This window comes from Canis lupus, chromosome 12 (assembly GCF_003254725.2).
Source record: "Canis lupus dingo isolate Sandy chromosome 12, ASM325472v2, whole genome shotgun sequence".
In the NCBI taxonomy this organism is placed as follows: domain Eukaryota; kingdom Metazoa; phylum Chordata; class Mammalia; order Carnivora; family Canidae; genus Canis; species Canis lupus.
Genome location: NC_064254.1, coordinates 59,369,889 through 59,384,150, shown reverse-complemented (window position 1 = coordinate 59,384,150; position 14,262 = coordinate 59,369,889). Strand labels below are relative to the sequence as shown.

General features: G+C 36.2%; 1 protein-coding gene across 1 annotated transcript in view; it reads right to left on the bottom strand.

Annotated features, from left to right (window-relative positions):
- Window positions 1-14,262, bottom strand: part of GRIK2 (glutamate ionotropic receptor kainate type subunit 2) — a 1,069,280-nt gene that overhangs the window by 831,224 nt on the left and 223,794 nt on the right. Inside the window, 1 exon segment of the mRNA XM_049092419.1 lies at window positions 3,303-3,356. The gene's annotated coding sequence lies outside the window, so the exon portion shown is untranslated.

Here is a 14,262-nt window from a genome sequence, read left to right as displayed (position 1 = left end):
TGATCTATGTGTCTGTTTTTGTGCCAGTACCACACTGTCTTGATGACCACAGCTTTGTAGTACTTATTAAACTCAACACCAAAGAAACAAACAATCCAATCATGAAATGGGCAAAAGACATGAACAGAAATCTCACAGAGGAAGACATAGACATGGCCAACATGCATATGAGAAAATGCTCTGCATCACTTGCCATCAGGGAAATACAAATCAAAACTACAATGAGATACCACCTCACACCAGTGAGAATGGGGAAAATTAACAAGGCAGGAAACAACAAATGTTGGAGAGGATGCGGAGAAAAGGGAACCCTCTTACACTGTTGGTGGGAATGTGAACTGGTGCAGCCACTCTGGAAAACTGTGTGGAGGTTCCTCAAACAGTTAAAAATATACCTGCCCTACGACCCAGCAATTGCACTGTTGGGGATTTACCCCAAAGATACAAATGCAATGAAACGCCGGGACACCTGCACCCCGATGTTTATAGCAGCAATGGCCACGATAGCCAAACTGTAGAAGGAGCCTCGGTGTCCAACGAAAGATGAATGGATAAAGAAGATGTGGTTTATGTATACAATGGAATATTACTCAGCTATTAGAAATGACAAATACCCACCATTTGCTTCAACGTGGATGGAACTGGAGGGTATTATGCTGAGTGAAGTAAGTCAGTCGGAGAAGGACAAACATTATATGTTCTCATTCATTTGGGGAATATAAATAATAGTGAAAGGGAATATAAGGGAAGGGAGAAGAAATGTGTGGGAAATATCAGAAAGGGAGACAGAACGTAAAGACTGCTAACTCTGGGAAACGAACTAGGGGTGGTAGAAGGGGAGGAGGGCGGGGGGTGGGAGTGAATGGGTGACGGGCACTGGGTGTTATTCTGTATGTTAGTAAATTGAACACCAATAAAAAATAAATTAAAAAAAATAAAAATAAAAATAAAAGTAAAAAAAAATAAAAAAAAAATAAATAAAAGCAGAACATTTATACAAATGAAGCATGCCATCAAACATCAACATATAAAGCAGATAACAGTGTATCTCCTTGGGGTGAAACTGCAAATTGGCATAAGGAAATCTGCTTGCTCAGCCTACTCTTGATCTCAGTATTTTTGGCCACCAGGGCTGCACAGGACCACTAGTATAAGAGGAAGAAGCCTGGGCTTTTATCAAGCAGCTATGGCTCTCCATCCTTGCTGTTTACTTACTGGCTCTGTGACCTTGGACAAGTCACTTACCTTTTATGAAACTCAGCTTTTTTGCATTTGTAATGAAGATTCCTGTCTTGACTGAATTTTTAAGAAATAAAAACTAACAATACATGTATAAAAATAAAAAAAAATAAAAAAAAATATTTGGATGTTCTTTCTATGGTCAATATAAATGTAGTGACAAAAAATTACATTGCCTTCATTACAGATAAAATAATTCTACTTTATATTTGTTTTCTACTGCTTCATAACCAGTTATGAGTATGTCCATGGTCAGGAGTCCAGGCATAGCTGGGTACCCTACTGGGTCCCCTGCTCAAGGTATCACAAGGCTACAATCCAGGTTTCCTCCTGGCTACATTCTCATCTGGAGGTTGGACTGGGGAAATATCTACTTCCAGGCTCATTCAAGTTTGCTGACAGAGCTCAACTTTTTTGTGGCTGAAAGAATGAGGTTCCCATTTTTATGATGGCCGTCAGCCAGAGCCCACAGAAATACACATACACGTGCACACACTCACACCATAATGTAATCATGGGAGTAACGGCCCATCACCTTTGCCATATTCTATTGCTGAAAGCAAGAGAAAAGTCTTACTCATACTCAAGGGCAGGACATAAATATGGGGGCCACTCTAGAGTCTATCTGCTACATGTATGAACAATGTTTATATAATCATATTACTATAAATACTGTTTATTAGCTTTTAAATTTTTAAACTCAATCTACAAAGCAGTGTTAATAAGCAGTTTATAATAAGAGAAATGAAAAATATAAGAAGATATTCTCTAAAGCAGTTACATAAAGGGAGAGTATGCTACTTCAAATCATAAAGATAACCTCTGGAAAAACAAAATGAAACATAACAAAAAGAAAAGTGGGAAGGAAGTGAAGAATTTGCTGGTAGTTTCGATGGAACAAATTCTTCATCTTTAAAAAGGGAATAAATATTGTTGATTGGTAAATCTAAAAATTAAGCTTCAAGTACACTGTTTAAATCGGAATCATTAGAATTAAAAAATGGAAACCATTAATTCTTGATGGTGTGGCACAGACCAAGGGTGGCAGCAGGGAAGAAGGAAGACTTTTAATTTTTCCTTAGACCGTTGTGTACTACTTAATTTCTTTTGCTATAGGATTATTTTCATGTTAATTTTAAACTTGTTTTAGAAATAAGATTTTAGGAAATGGGTGACAATATTAATTTCAAATATAAAAGCTAGAAAAGACTATAAAAATTATAAATACCATCTTTCTCTTTTTTTATAGCCACAAAAACTAAGACATAGAGAAATTCAACTGTTAACTCTGAATCATCCAGCTAACTCTAGATAAAACCTCAGTCTCCTGGTTCCTATATAATACTGCTCAAATATTTTTAATCCAAAGGCCTAAAAGTTGGGCTGTGGGTCCCACTTCCACATTATTGGTTCTGTGCCAATAATTTGCTTGGGGCAAGTCATTAACTGAACTTCGTTTTTCTCATGTATAAACCTCATGATCATGTATAGATCAGTGGTTTTCAACTTCTCTTTTTTTTTTTAAGCAGCAAAATTTAGTTTTCAAATGAAATACTGGAGTCTCAGATTTGACAAAAGTTCAAAACAAAGGGGAAAAAAGTCAAACCTGAGCGTCTCTGGTTGAGGTGGGTGGTATGAGTGCTTCAGGCTCTCAGTAGCCCTGACAGATGCTCTTTCAGATGTCTAGGGTTCTTTGGTCCTTGCATGTGAAAACTATCCTGCTATATTCTGAGTATGCTGAGTGAAAGGGAGGCAGAGTCTGCATTTCTAACAAGTCCTCAGGCAGCACTACTGTTGCTATCTCTTAGCAAGTCACTAGATGATCTCAATGTCTCTTCTCAAGGATCACAGGAGATTTTATCTTTGTTTTACTCCTTAATACCCATTTTTATGAACCTATTGACAGTAGAGGCCAATCACAAAGAGCATTGCTGCCTCCCAATTACTTGTGAAGAAGCTTATATGAACCATGGAATCATCACTGAAGTATCAGAGCACAGTGATGGAGAGCATAACCTCTGAGTATGACTGACCTGGACTCAAATATCCATTTTCCCACTTACCGGTTGGGTGACCATGGCAATTAACTTCATTTCTGTGGGCATCAGTTTTCTCACCTGTAAAATGGAGATAAAAGTGGTGCCTTCTAGGTTCTTGGGAGGATTAGAAATGATATTATGCTTTAAAGTCCCTAAGACAAGGCCTTGAATGTAATAGACAGTCTAAATGTTAATTATTAGAGGAAATGTAGAGGATATTTTAAAGAATTGTTTGTAAGACCTTAACTCTAGTATCAAAGTATATACATGTATAAAGAATCCTCACCTGTGGTTGGAAGACTCAAAGCAAATTTATAATGTACAGAGAGCAGGAGAACACTGAAGCTTAAGCAGCAGAAATAAACTATATTATTCTCACCAGGGTCCTACTGACTATAGGCTATCAGGACCACAGTATCATCATATCACTCTCATTATTCAATATATTGCCAGAAAGGATGGTTCATCTAACATGTCTTTGTAAGAATAATTGTAAATAAAATACAAAGCAAGAACAGATTTTTTCTAAGTTATAATTAAGTCTTACCTAAAACATTGATTCCTTCTCCCTAGTTTTCTGTTATTTTTTCCCCTAAAACTTTAATGTTGTAAGAAAAAATATATATCTCAAAACCATCCCCCAAACTGAGTATTAACACTTTTTCCATCATATCATGTATATTATTTCTAATATCTCCCTGTAGCTCACCATACATAAATTATAAAAATATTTTTGAAGATTCTACACCACAGAATTCTAGATTTAAAAAGATATTTTTTTGTGTATTTTTTTTACTGGAGTTCGATTTGCCAACCTATAGTATAACACCCAGTGTTCATCCCGTCAAGTGCCCCCCTCAGGGCCTGTCACCCAGTTCCCCACCCCCTGCTCCCCGCCCACCTATATCACTTTACTGGGAAACATACTCAAGAACATTCTGGTTCTTTCTGATGTCCTTTGAAGTGGCACTTCCCATGACAGTATAATTCATTACATGGGGTAACCTAGAAATTAAGTGATTTGGGGCCGAGGCATTTTGGCAGAATATTGTGCAAAGATAATCTATCAAAAGGTATTTTCACATTAACCTGCAATGATCCCAGTGTTCCAGATGCAGCCAAAATATACTTCCAGGAAGTTTAGCTGTGAATAGACAGCCAATTTAGAAAATAAATAAAAAAAACTTAATCTGTTAGTAGAATGTGAAAGAATAAAGAAACAAAATGCTAAAGCTTTATCAAATGACTACTGACTAAAGGTTGCACATATTTTCAAAAATAAAGATTAATCTATTAAAAGCATGTATAGAGCAGAAGGGCAACAATGCAAGGCAGGAAAGGAATTTGTTGAGTCCCAGATAATACCTAAGAAAAGGAGGTGAAAGATGATGATAACCCACAGTTTCCAATAAAATGTATTTTGTTTTTCATATTCAAAGAGTAACAAGTTGTCATTTTTAAAACCTCTAGATTGAAAGGCATGTGAACTGATTTTGTCCCCAATTTTACCTCTGAGTTGTATGACCTTTGGTTAAGTCATTTAATTCTCTGAGTTTTGACTTCTTCATCTATTTAATGAAATTTATTTCAACTATAATTTTATTATAAAGTAATAAACATATTGTTTATTTTATGAACATGCTATATTTATGATATAAATATAGAAAAATTATAAATATAAGTTTTCTGTATTTGTTCTGTGCTTATTTTTATAACCCTTTCCATACCCATTTTTACTTGGCACCAACCTTACACAAACTTAGAGTAACAAAATTTTAAATGGTTAACATAAACTGCATTTGAGAAGGACAGTGTGTGTGTGTATGTGTGAGAGAGAGAGACATTAAATTCAAACCTGAGAGAATACATATGTGTTTAAGATACAGGAAAAATCCCTCTTTATAAAACAAACCTAGGTTTAGTTTTATTTAGTTGCGTATTTCACACTGCCACTTCCTACAGCAGGAGGAATGCAGCTTCAGGATAATCTGTACAGTGCCTGCCATGGTCTCACAGGCATTTTGGGGGTTATGAGGCATCATGCCCATTAAGATTCTTTCTTCTCTAAAGAATTACTCTTCCTTCTCTTCCATGACATTTCTTCTTATTTATTTCCCAAAAGGCATAATGTCTTCCCTGTGGTGGCACTCAATAAACGTTTGTGGAATGGAATTGAATGCTAGCCAAAATGTAACCAGAGTAAAAAGCGGTTTCTCCTACTGAAACTCTTTCACCCAGTTTGGTAAACTCCTTTCTCTTACTTTGGTGTCTCGGTGTCCATCCTACCGACAAAGTGCCCTGTCTCTAGTTGTCAGCCTGCAACCTCCTGCAGCTTAGCCACCTGCTTCCTGATACAGTTAACCAGCACACACCTCCCACACCAGATGGCTCCCTTCTCCTGTCTTTGCTTGGCAGGAATTTACAAACATTTCCACGTGTCCAGACTAGGACTAGGATGGGCATATCCAAGTATTAAGGCTCTGTATGAGTGTTAGCAGAAGAGGCCCAAATAGCCTAAATGAATTTGGAAGAGCTGTGTTTCTACACCATTTTGCATCCTTTCTAGGTTTATTTTGGATGGGGGAAGGAATACAAATACTGTTTCGCTCTACTGTCTTCAGAATTCCTTACAAGTTTCCAGGTCCACTCAACAAGGCCATATCAGAGAACTGAAAAGATTTCTTTAAGTTTCATATGTGACCTTAAGATTTTGTGTAACTTGATTCCAATACCACGGTGATTGTGATCTTGAGATTACAGATGGTATTCTTCTTTAGGGCAGCTAGAATTACAGGTTTGAGAGAGGAAAATGTGTGGAGAAGGTAAACTTTGCAAGCTGCTTGGAAATCAAACTAGCAGATCATTTATACAGGCTATCAAAGCAAACTTTTCCAATCCACATTTCAGAGATGCTTATCACTTCTTTCTTTATTTCGACTTAAATTGTTCAAAAGTGAACACAGTTGTCAAAATGAGAGTATAAACACTATTGAGTTGGAATGAAAGAGCTTTACTTCCTCTTGGTGCATCTGTTATGGAGCTGAAGGAAGGAATTCAGTCTTCTTTCTACCCCCCTTCCACCGATTACATTTTACAAACTATGGCACAAAATTGAGCTGGCAGTAGAACATAGCAGTCTTGGAAAGAACAGAAACAAGAGTTTAATCCTCTCCCTTTCTACCAACCACTTTCCTTCACTGAAAAATCATGATATAACCAAGCCAATTAGCTCAGTTGGTTGGACCCATGCATGATCTCAAAATACAGCCAGAGAATAGTGAATCACTAAGGTATACCAACTAAACTCTGCTGTGGTCTTAGGTCATGAGGTCTTGATATTTATGATATTGCAGAGCCTAAGCTAACAACTACAGAATAAACTAGTAATTTGTCTATAAATTTAGGCATTGAAAACTTTACTGATAACATTAAAAAATTGTCAGCTTGCCCCCACTTTTTTTCTTTTTTTTTATCGGAGTTCGTTTGCTAACGTATAGTATAACACCCAGTGCTCATCTCGTCAAGTGCCTCCCTCAGTGCCTGTCACCCAGTCACCCCATTTCACTGCCATCAGGGAAATACAAATCAAAGGCCCCACTGTCCAGTAGCATTCCTCGGGTTGTTCAGTTGGTTGGGTGGTTGATTATAGTAGAAGTCAAAAGTGGGTTTGGATGATCCTTGGCAGTTTCTCGAAATCACCAGGGCCACTGCATACAAATTCTACCTACAAGTGTATACTTACATATCCCATGACCTCACAAAATTATCCTCCGCTCACTTGGAAAATGAAATGAAAAAATCGGGAATGATGATGTCCTTGAATATTTCCACTCCTACATATATTTTTATCACCTTGAAGTAAGAACCATGGCAAAAACTTTAGGGCCAGACAGTGTCATAGCTGGTAGGAGGGAGGAAGACTTGCAAATCCATCATTTTCTTAAACAAGCTCCTTTAATTCAAGGAGATCCTTCCTTTCAGGATAGTTACCACTGAGCCTCAAAGGGTTAAAACAGACACTGTGAAGGTTCCTAATACTTGTGGCTGCCTCACTCCTGCTCTTCCAGTTTTTTGTCTATCTCCATTACTCCTCATATGAACTAGTCTAGCATAATGCTCTTTCTGTGGACCAAAGGTCCTAAAGCCAAAAACCAAAAGCTTGAAGAAAAAGAAAGTAATCAACATAAACATCACTTTTCAATCACTTTGCTTGTTTCTCAAAGCATTGATGCATTCATTTTTATTACTTTCCTAAATTGCTCTCAAGAAATAGCTGAGGAAAGAAGTCAGGGAAGAAGGTAAAGAGGAAAGAGAGAAGACATCAAACTTAAAGGCTGGTGTTCTGAGTAAACGATATGTATGGCTGCCTACCCTGTGTCCTTTCAGAAAGATTCTTCTGTCCCCACAAATTTAATTACCCCACTAGTTATCGAAAGTTTAAAATGTCATCATTTTACTTACGTGGATTTGAATTAAAATGCTGGCTCCTATTAAAATACAGTTGCAAATCTTGAGAAATCTTAAATAAATGATTTATGAGACCCATTCATAAAGGCAATTTTGACGGCAGTAATGGAGAAAAAAAAAAAAAACTAAGCAACCTGGGGATGGGCTTAATAAAAATAAAAGAGAAATAGAAAAAAAGAGAGAAGAAACTATACAGAAAAAGTATTGGTTGGGGGTAACTGGGTGGCTCAGTCTGTTGAGCATCTGCCTTTGCCTCTGGTCATGATCTCATGATCCTGGGATTGAACCCCCAAGAGCCTGCTTCTCCCTCTCCTTCTTGCTTATGCTATCACTATCTCTGTCACTATCTCTGTCTCTGTCTCTCTCTCAAATAAATAAATAAATAAAATCTTAAAAAGAAAAACAAAACATATTGGTTAGCCTACTATGGATAAGCTGTTACTGTCCAACTTGAGGTCATCAGTTTAGCAACAGAAATGTTATCACAGGTCATTTTCATTCTTTGACATTATTTTCCTTCTCTCTTATAGAGTCATGGTGAAATGTGCAGACTTTGGCATCAGAATATCTGCCTTGAAGCCTGGCTCTGCCACTTAAGCTCAATGTAACTTTGGGTATATCACATAATCCCCTCTGGTCTCAATTTTCTAATAAAATGGGTAGAATAGTGCCTATGCCTATGAAGATTAGTGATATGCAAGACCAAAAAAATTTTAATTCAGTACCTGATCTAAAAAAGTGCTTATCATCATCATTATCATTTGAAAATACCATGAATAAACACAGAAATTGTTTAAGAAAATTAGGTAGTGAAAAGTTTACTTTTCTAAAGAAAATATTCCCATTTAATAATCATATTCCTCATAATTAAGCTCAAGGACAAATTGTGGTTTGCTTATCTTGGATAATAACAGTTCTCATTTATTGAGAAACTACTAAGTGTGAGGCACGGGGTTATTTACTATGTACATTCACATTTAATGTAAGATATAGTATCCCCTACAAAGTTTCAGTTATGCAAGATGAATAAGCTTTGTACAACATAGGGCCTATAGTTAACAATACTGTATTGTATACTTAAAATTTTGCTAAGAAGGTAAATCTGTTAAGTGATCTTACCATAAGAGAAAAGCATGGATATAAATAAATAGATAAATAGATAAACAAATATATATATATATATATTTGTATATGTATATACATATACATATATATACTTTTAGAGGTGATAAGTTTATAGCCATGATTATAGTGATAGTTTCATGGGTATATACTGTCTCCAAACTCACTTAGTAGCATACATTAAATATGTGCAACCATCTCTCAAAAAAAGTGCTTTAGAAGAAAATAAAAGGACACAGTACCCTGGAGAAAAGTCAATTTTTCTAAATAATCAGATTTTTAAAATTCCTTTTAATACAGCAATTTACCTTCTAGGAATTTTCCTAAGGACAAAAGCCAGACCCATGGATAGATAGATATTTATGTACAATGTTCATAGCAGGTTTGCCTATAATTGTCAAAACAATGGGAAGAAAACCTGGGTACCTAACAATATAGAATTGAGTAAACATAGCATGTTTACCCTTCTGATGAAACACATTTATTTCAAAGAGAAATATTTAATAGTGTGGGAAATTATTCAAAATCTGTAGGCAAGGAAAGCATTTTATAAAACATAGTTCACAGTATTATTTCACCTATATAAATATTAATACGTAGTATCTAACACAGAGCCTAAATCAGAACATACTTCATAAATATATGTTAATCCATAGAACAAATGCAGTAAGGATTTCTAATGTTTCCAGTGGTTATATAGGAGTGAAGGGATTAAAAGTGATCTTTGATTTCTTCTTTATATTTTTTGACTTCTCCAAATTTTATATAATGAACAAATATTACTTTTCTGATTAAAAAAAATTCTGACCATTTCAATAAGTAAACAGTTCTAAGCTCAGCAGAAGAGAAGCAGTTATAAGAGACGAGAATGAAAATCCTACAAAGCAGGTAAGTGAAGGCTTTCAAATTGAGGACAGGAATCAGAATCTGGGTAAATTCTCTTCGCAGGACAAAGGGCTACTGCAAGCTGTTAGTATATGCAGCAGACATGAACCAAGAAGTAGGTATTAAAGAATCCTACCTACCTGGACATTCACTGATAACAAAAACATCAATGGCTACTACATCTCCTTAAAGTACATAGACATTTTCCAGAGCATTGTTCAATCCCCCCTACACAAGATCCCATGTGACCAATTCATTTTAGAGTTTGGTACCAAAAGAAACTTTGTCTTCTCTGAAGAGTCACTGTAAATGAAATCCACATACCTTAGTAAAAAGAGTGTGGCTCTGGGTCAGAGTGCCAGATTCTAAGCAGCACTCTGCCACTCATTACCTTAGTGATCTTAGCAAAGCTACTTTCCCTCTGTAGGCCAGGTACCCTTAAGTGAAAAATAAATGTTAGAGTAATAACTACTTCATGGGCCTTAATGAGGACTAAATGAGACAGTACACGTATAATAGAAACCACTCATTATTTAATATCACCTACTTTTATTATTGCTATCAGATAATGAATTTATATGATACTCATTCTTTCCTATTTGTCTTGGGTTCCAGGCATTCTCAAATAAAATTTAATCTTCAATGATTCTAACTAAATTAGTCCTCGTGAATATTTACTTACTTACTTTGCTTTTACAAGATTTTACAATGCTGGGCAGCCTCGGTGGCTCAGCGGTTTAGTGCCTGCCTTCAGCCCAGGGGTGATCCTGGAGTCCCGGAATCGAGTCCCATGTCGGGCTCCCTCCCTGGAGCCTGCTTCTCCCTCTGCCTGTGTCTCCGCCTCTCTCTCTCTCTCTCTCTCTCTGTCTGTCTCTCATGAATAAATAAATAAAATCTTTAAAAAAATCAGTCATATAATTTGCTTCTCTCTCCTCCTCTGAAGCCAACATTGTTCATGCTATTATCACTTCATACCTGGACTAGTGTATCAGTCTCACATCCATTTTGCCCACCTCAAAATCATTCCCCATGCAACTGACAGAGTAGTCTACTTAACTTGTAAGTAACTGTCTCTCTACTGTTTTAAATCCATTCATCTTAGACAAAGTACAAAGGCTTGCACTGACCCAGAAGACCTGAAGTGCTCTTGCCCCTACTTATGGTCTCAGTCTCATTTCACACTGTTCTCTCTCTTTTTTCCTCTGTCTCAACTTCACTGGTCTCCTCCCAGTTGCCTGAACCTAATACCAAGTTCTTTCTCATCTCAAGGCTTTTGAATATCCTATCCTTCTGCCTAGAATACTGCTCCATCTCTCTCCCTTTTTAATATTTAATTCTCACCCATCCTGATTTCATATCAAACAAACCTTCTACAGAGAACCCTTCTTTGCCTGCTCAAGTTTGGGTCAGATTTTCCATTACACGCTCTTCTAGAACCAAATATATTCCCTTGGTAGCCTATTCTGTGTTTGCAATTACATGATTTTGACATTATGTGAATAGTTTCCTGCCTGCTACTATACTGTAAATTTTATACAGGCAAAGACCATTTCTTTCTTGCTCAGCAGTATAAATTCACAACCCAGCAGAGTCCATGGTATCCAATATCTATTAATTGAACGAATGAACAGCATATTTTACTCATCCACTTCTTTCCAGTCTTACTGCTTCTCCAAAGTCTCCATGCATCATAACTTTCCGGGGCTACTGCAATACCCCTTAACTGGAATCCCTATCCACCTCCCAGTCTTATAACCCACTGCCAGATTAATCTTCCAGAACCACAGCTCTGATTATTTCCTTCCCAGTTAAAGAACATTGAGTGGTTTCCCATCAAGAACAGAATAAAATAAAAATTCCTTTTGGCCTTTAGCCAACCTTTCCAATCATATATTCCCACTAATGTTCACACATTCTATGCTCTGATTAAACTGAGCTGTGTGTAATCTGAGACTCTTCTATGATTTTTTTGCCACACACTGGATCCTTTTTTCATACAGCTCTCTTCATGTAGAATATTTGGTTTAATGCCTCCACTATTTCCACACATTGAAATCTTTATGATCTTCCAAGTTTAGCCCAAATCTAATTCCTCCTAGAAGCTCTCTTTGATTTATTCCAACTAGAAATCATTGCTCCTGCTTCTGAATCCCCATCCTTTCTTTTCTCTCTCTAGAATGAAGGTTGTCATTTTCCATCATTCTATTATAGCTATTTATTATGTGCAAGACTCACTAGACTATATGCCCTTTGAAGAACTGGAACACTCAGTCAGTGCCTTATATACTAGAAGAGATACATGAATATTCATTGAATTTTTGGTTTGTGCAAATATGTGAATTATTTTAGTAATATGCACCTTAAAGATTATTTCTTAATTAAAAAGGGAGAAAGTCCATCTACATCACTTCTCCTTTGTGGACAGAAGTTGGTTTTCAGTGACCCAGTAGGTAATTTCCTTTGTGCACTCACTTAATTTCTTCTAATCACTAAAGTGGCAAAATGATACAGGAGAAAATTACACTTTTAGCCATTCCCCTCTCGTTTGATAGTTACTTCTAAAAAAAGTCTGCTAGAGATCTCTTTGACAGAATATAATTACAGTGTATGGTTTTTATCTGTTTCTTACTAATTCCATTTTGGGGCTCATGCTGGCAATTGAAATTCTGTTTTTCTTTTTGCCTGTGCTACTGCTTCCAGCCAGCTTGGACAGCTCATGCTGTGTACCCAAGCCACCTCTCTCAATGGGCTCCTGCCTCCTCTTTTGAAGTAAGGAGGCAAACAAGAGAAAGAAAGTGCCTTTTCTTGACGAATTTAAAACATTTGAAGGCAGAAAGGAGAAAATTAACCCATCAGCATAGCAATGTGGACTGTTGTCACAACTTTATCCTTGAAAATTCAGAATCAAGTGAATCCTAGGGAAATGCATTCAGAATAAGAGATCTCACAATTAAGGATTTAAATATGTTTTGAGCATTTACTGTAGATCTACAAGCATAAAGTATTAATAATAACTAGATGTGGTCCAGAAGTCCAATATTTCATTGTGCTTGAGGGGGCATTACATATTATATGAGAACCTAGAATTTTAGGAAGTGACTCCATTTCTACCTTTGAGGCAGGGTGTCCTAAGTAAAGGATACTACAGTAGAAGTCAGGAAGCCTGTGTTCTGGTTCTAACTAGCACTTATTGGTCATGAGTCCCTGGGAAAAGTGTTAAATCTCTCGAAGCTGCAGATTTATTTTCCCAGAAATGAAAAGAACATCTAGTCCACCTGTCTTTCTGGATATTTGTGAGAATAAAATGAGAACAAATGGAATTATGTATATAAAATTGTGTTGTAAACAGAAAGCACACGACTTTATAGTTTTCAGACTAATCTGGTTAGTATATGATACAAAATTCAAATATTTCCAAAATTTAACTTTAGAAATATTTGAATATTTAAAGCAAATTTTAGCTTTGTCCATCTAATGAAAGAAGGTGATAATAGCACACCTGTATATATAATTGAATTTACTCTGTCCTTCTTCAAATAATGTATTCTTTCTTAGGTGAGTAAAACTAAGGTAAACTTGAAACTTTTCCTCATAAAACCTATTCCCTCAAGTTGAAATAATTCCTCTTTTTCTCCTCACCTTTTCCAAATTTCAAAATCAGATTTTAAAGGCCAATGATCTTAGGAGTAGACAGACTGAGTCAATGGTATCAGTTTATGGTTGACCTTATTACCCTACACTTCTGCCTCATGCTATATCTCAACACCTATTCACTTATTAGTCTCATTTATTCATGCATTTATTGAGCATGTATTATATGAAAGGCAATAGAGAATATATTCAATGTAGAGAATACAAAGTTGTATTTTATTCTATCTTGGCTTTCCAGGAGTTTACACTTCTGCTAGGGAAGATAAAACATGCAGACAGGAAATACTGTCAAGGAATGGTTCAGTGTTAACAAGGAACAGATTTTTTTTTTTAATCTGTTGAAGCTTTGTTCTAAGAAAGTAACTTTAATTCATGCTGTCCCAGGAATCTCACTTGAAAGAATATTTTCACTTCTCTCAGAAGCAGTCATATATTTAAGTGCTAAAATTCCCAGGCTACCAGCATTTGTGTTAACTTTCTTCAAAGAATATGTTTAAATGACATCTTTCCCAAGACCAAAGTACCTCCTGAATCTAATCAAGGTCCTCCCAGACCATATTGCTGATTCTTCTTAGGCATGAGACAATGATTTTTTTTTTGTATCATCAAAATGTCCAACATCATTGGCTCCCAGAGAAAATATAGCCCAATATGGCATCTTAGAGTGAAATTGTTTATTAGAAATCTGATTCAAGCCCTTATTTTACTGATTTGGAAAATTGAAGCTCAAAGGAATTCAGACACAAGCCTAATGTTTCACAAATACTTTGTAACCAATCTATGACCTTCTCTTTCCTCCCGGGTCAATGTGTTATGCTGTACTTCAAAAAAGCAAGAACCTTTGTACAGCATAGAAAAC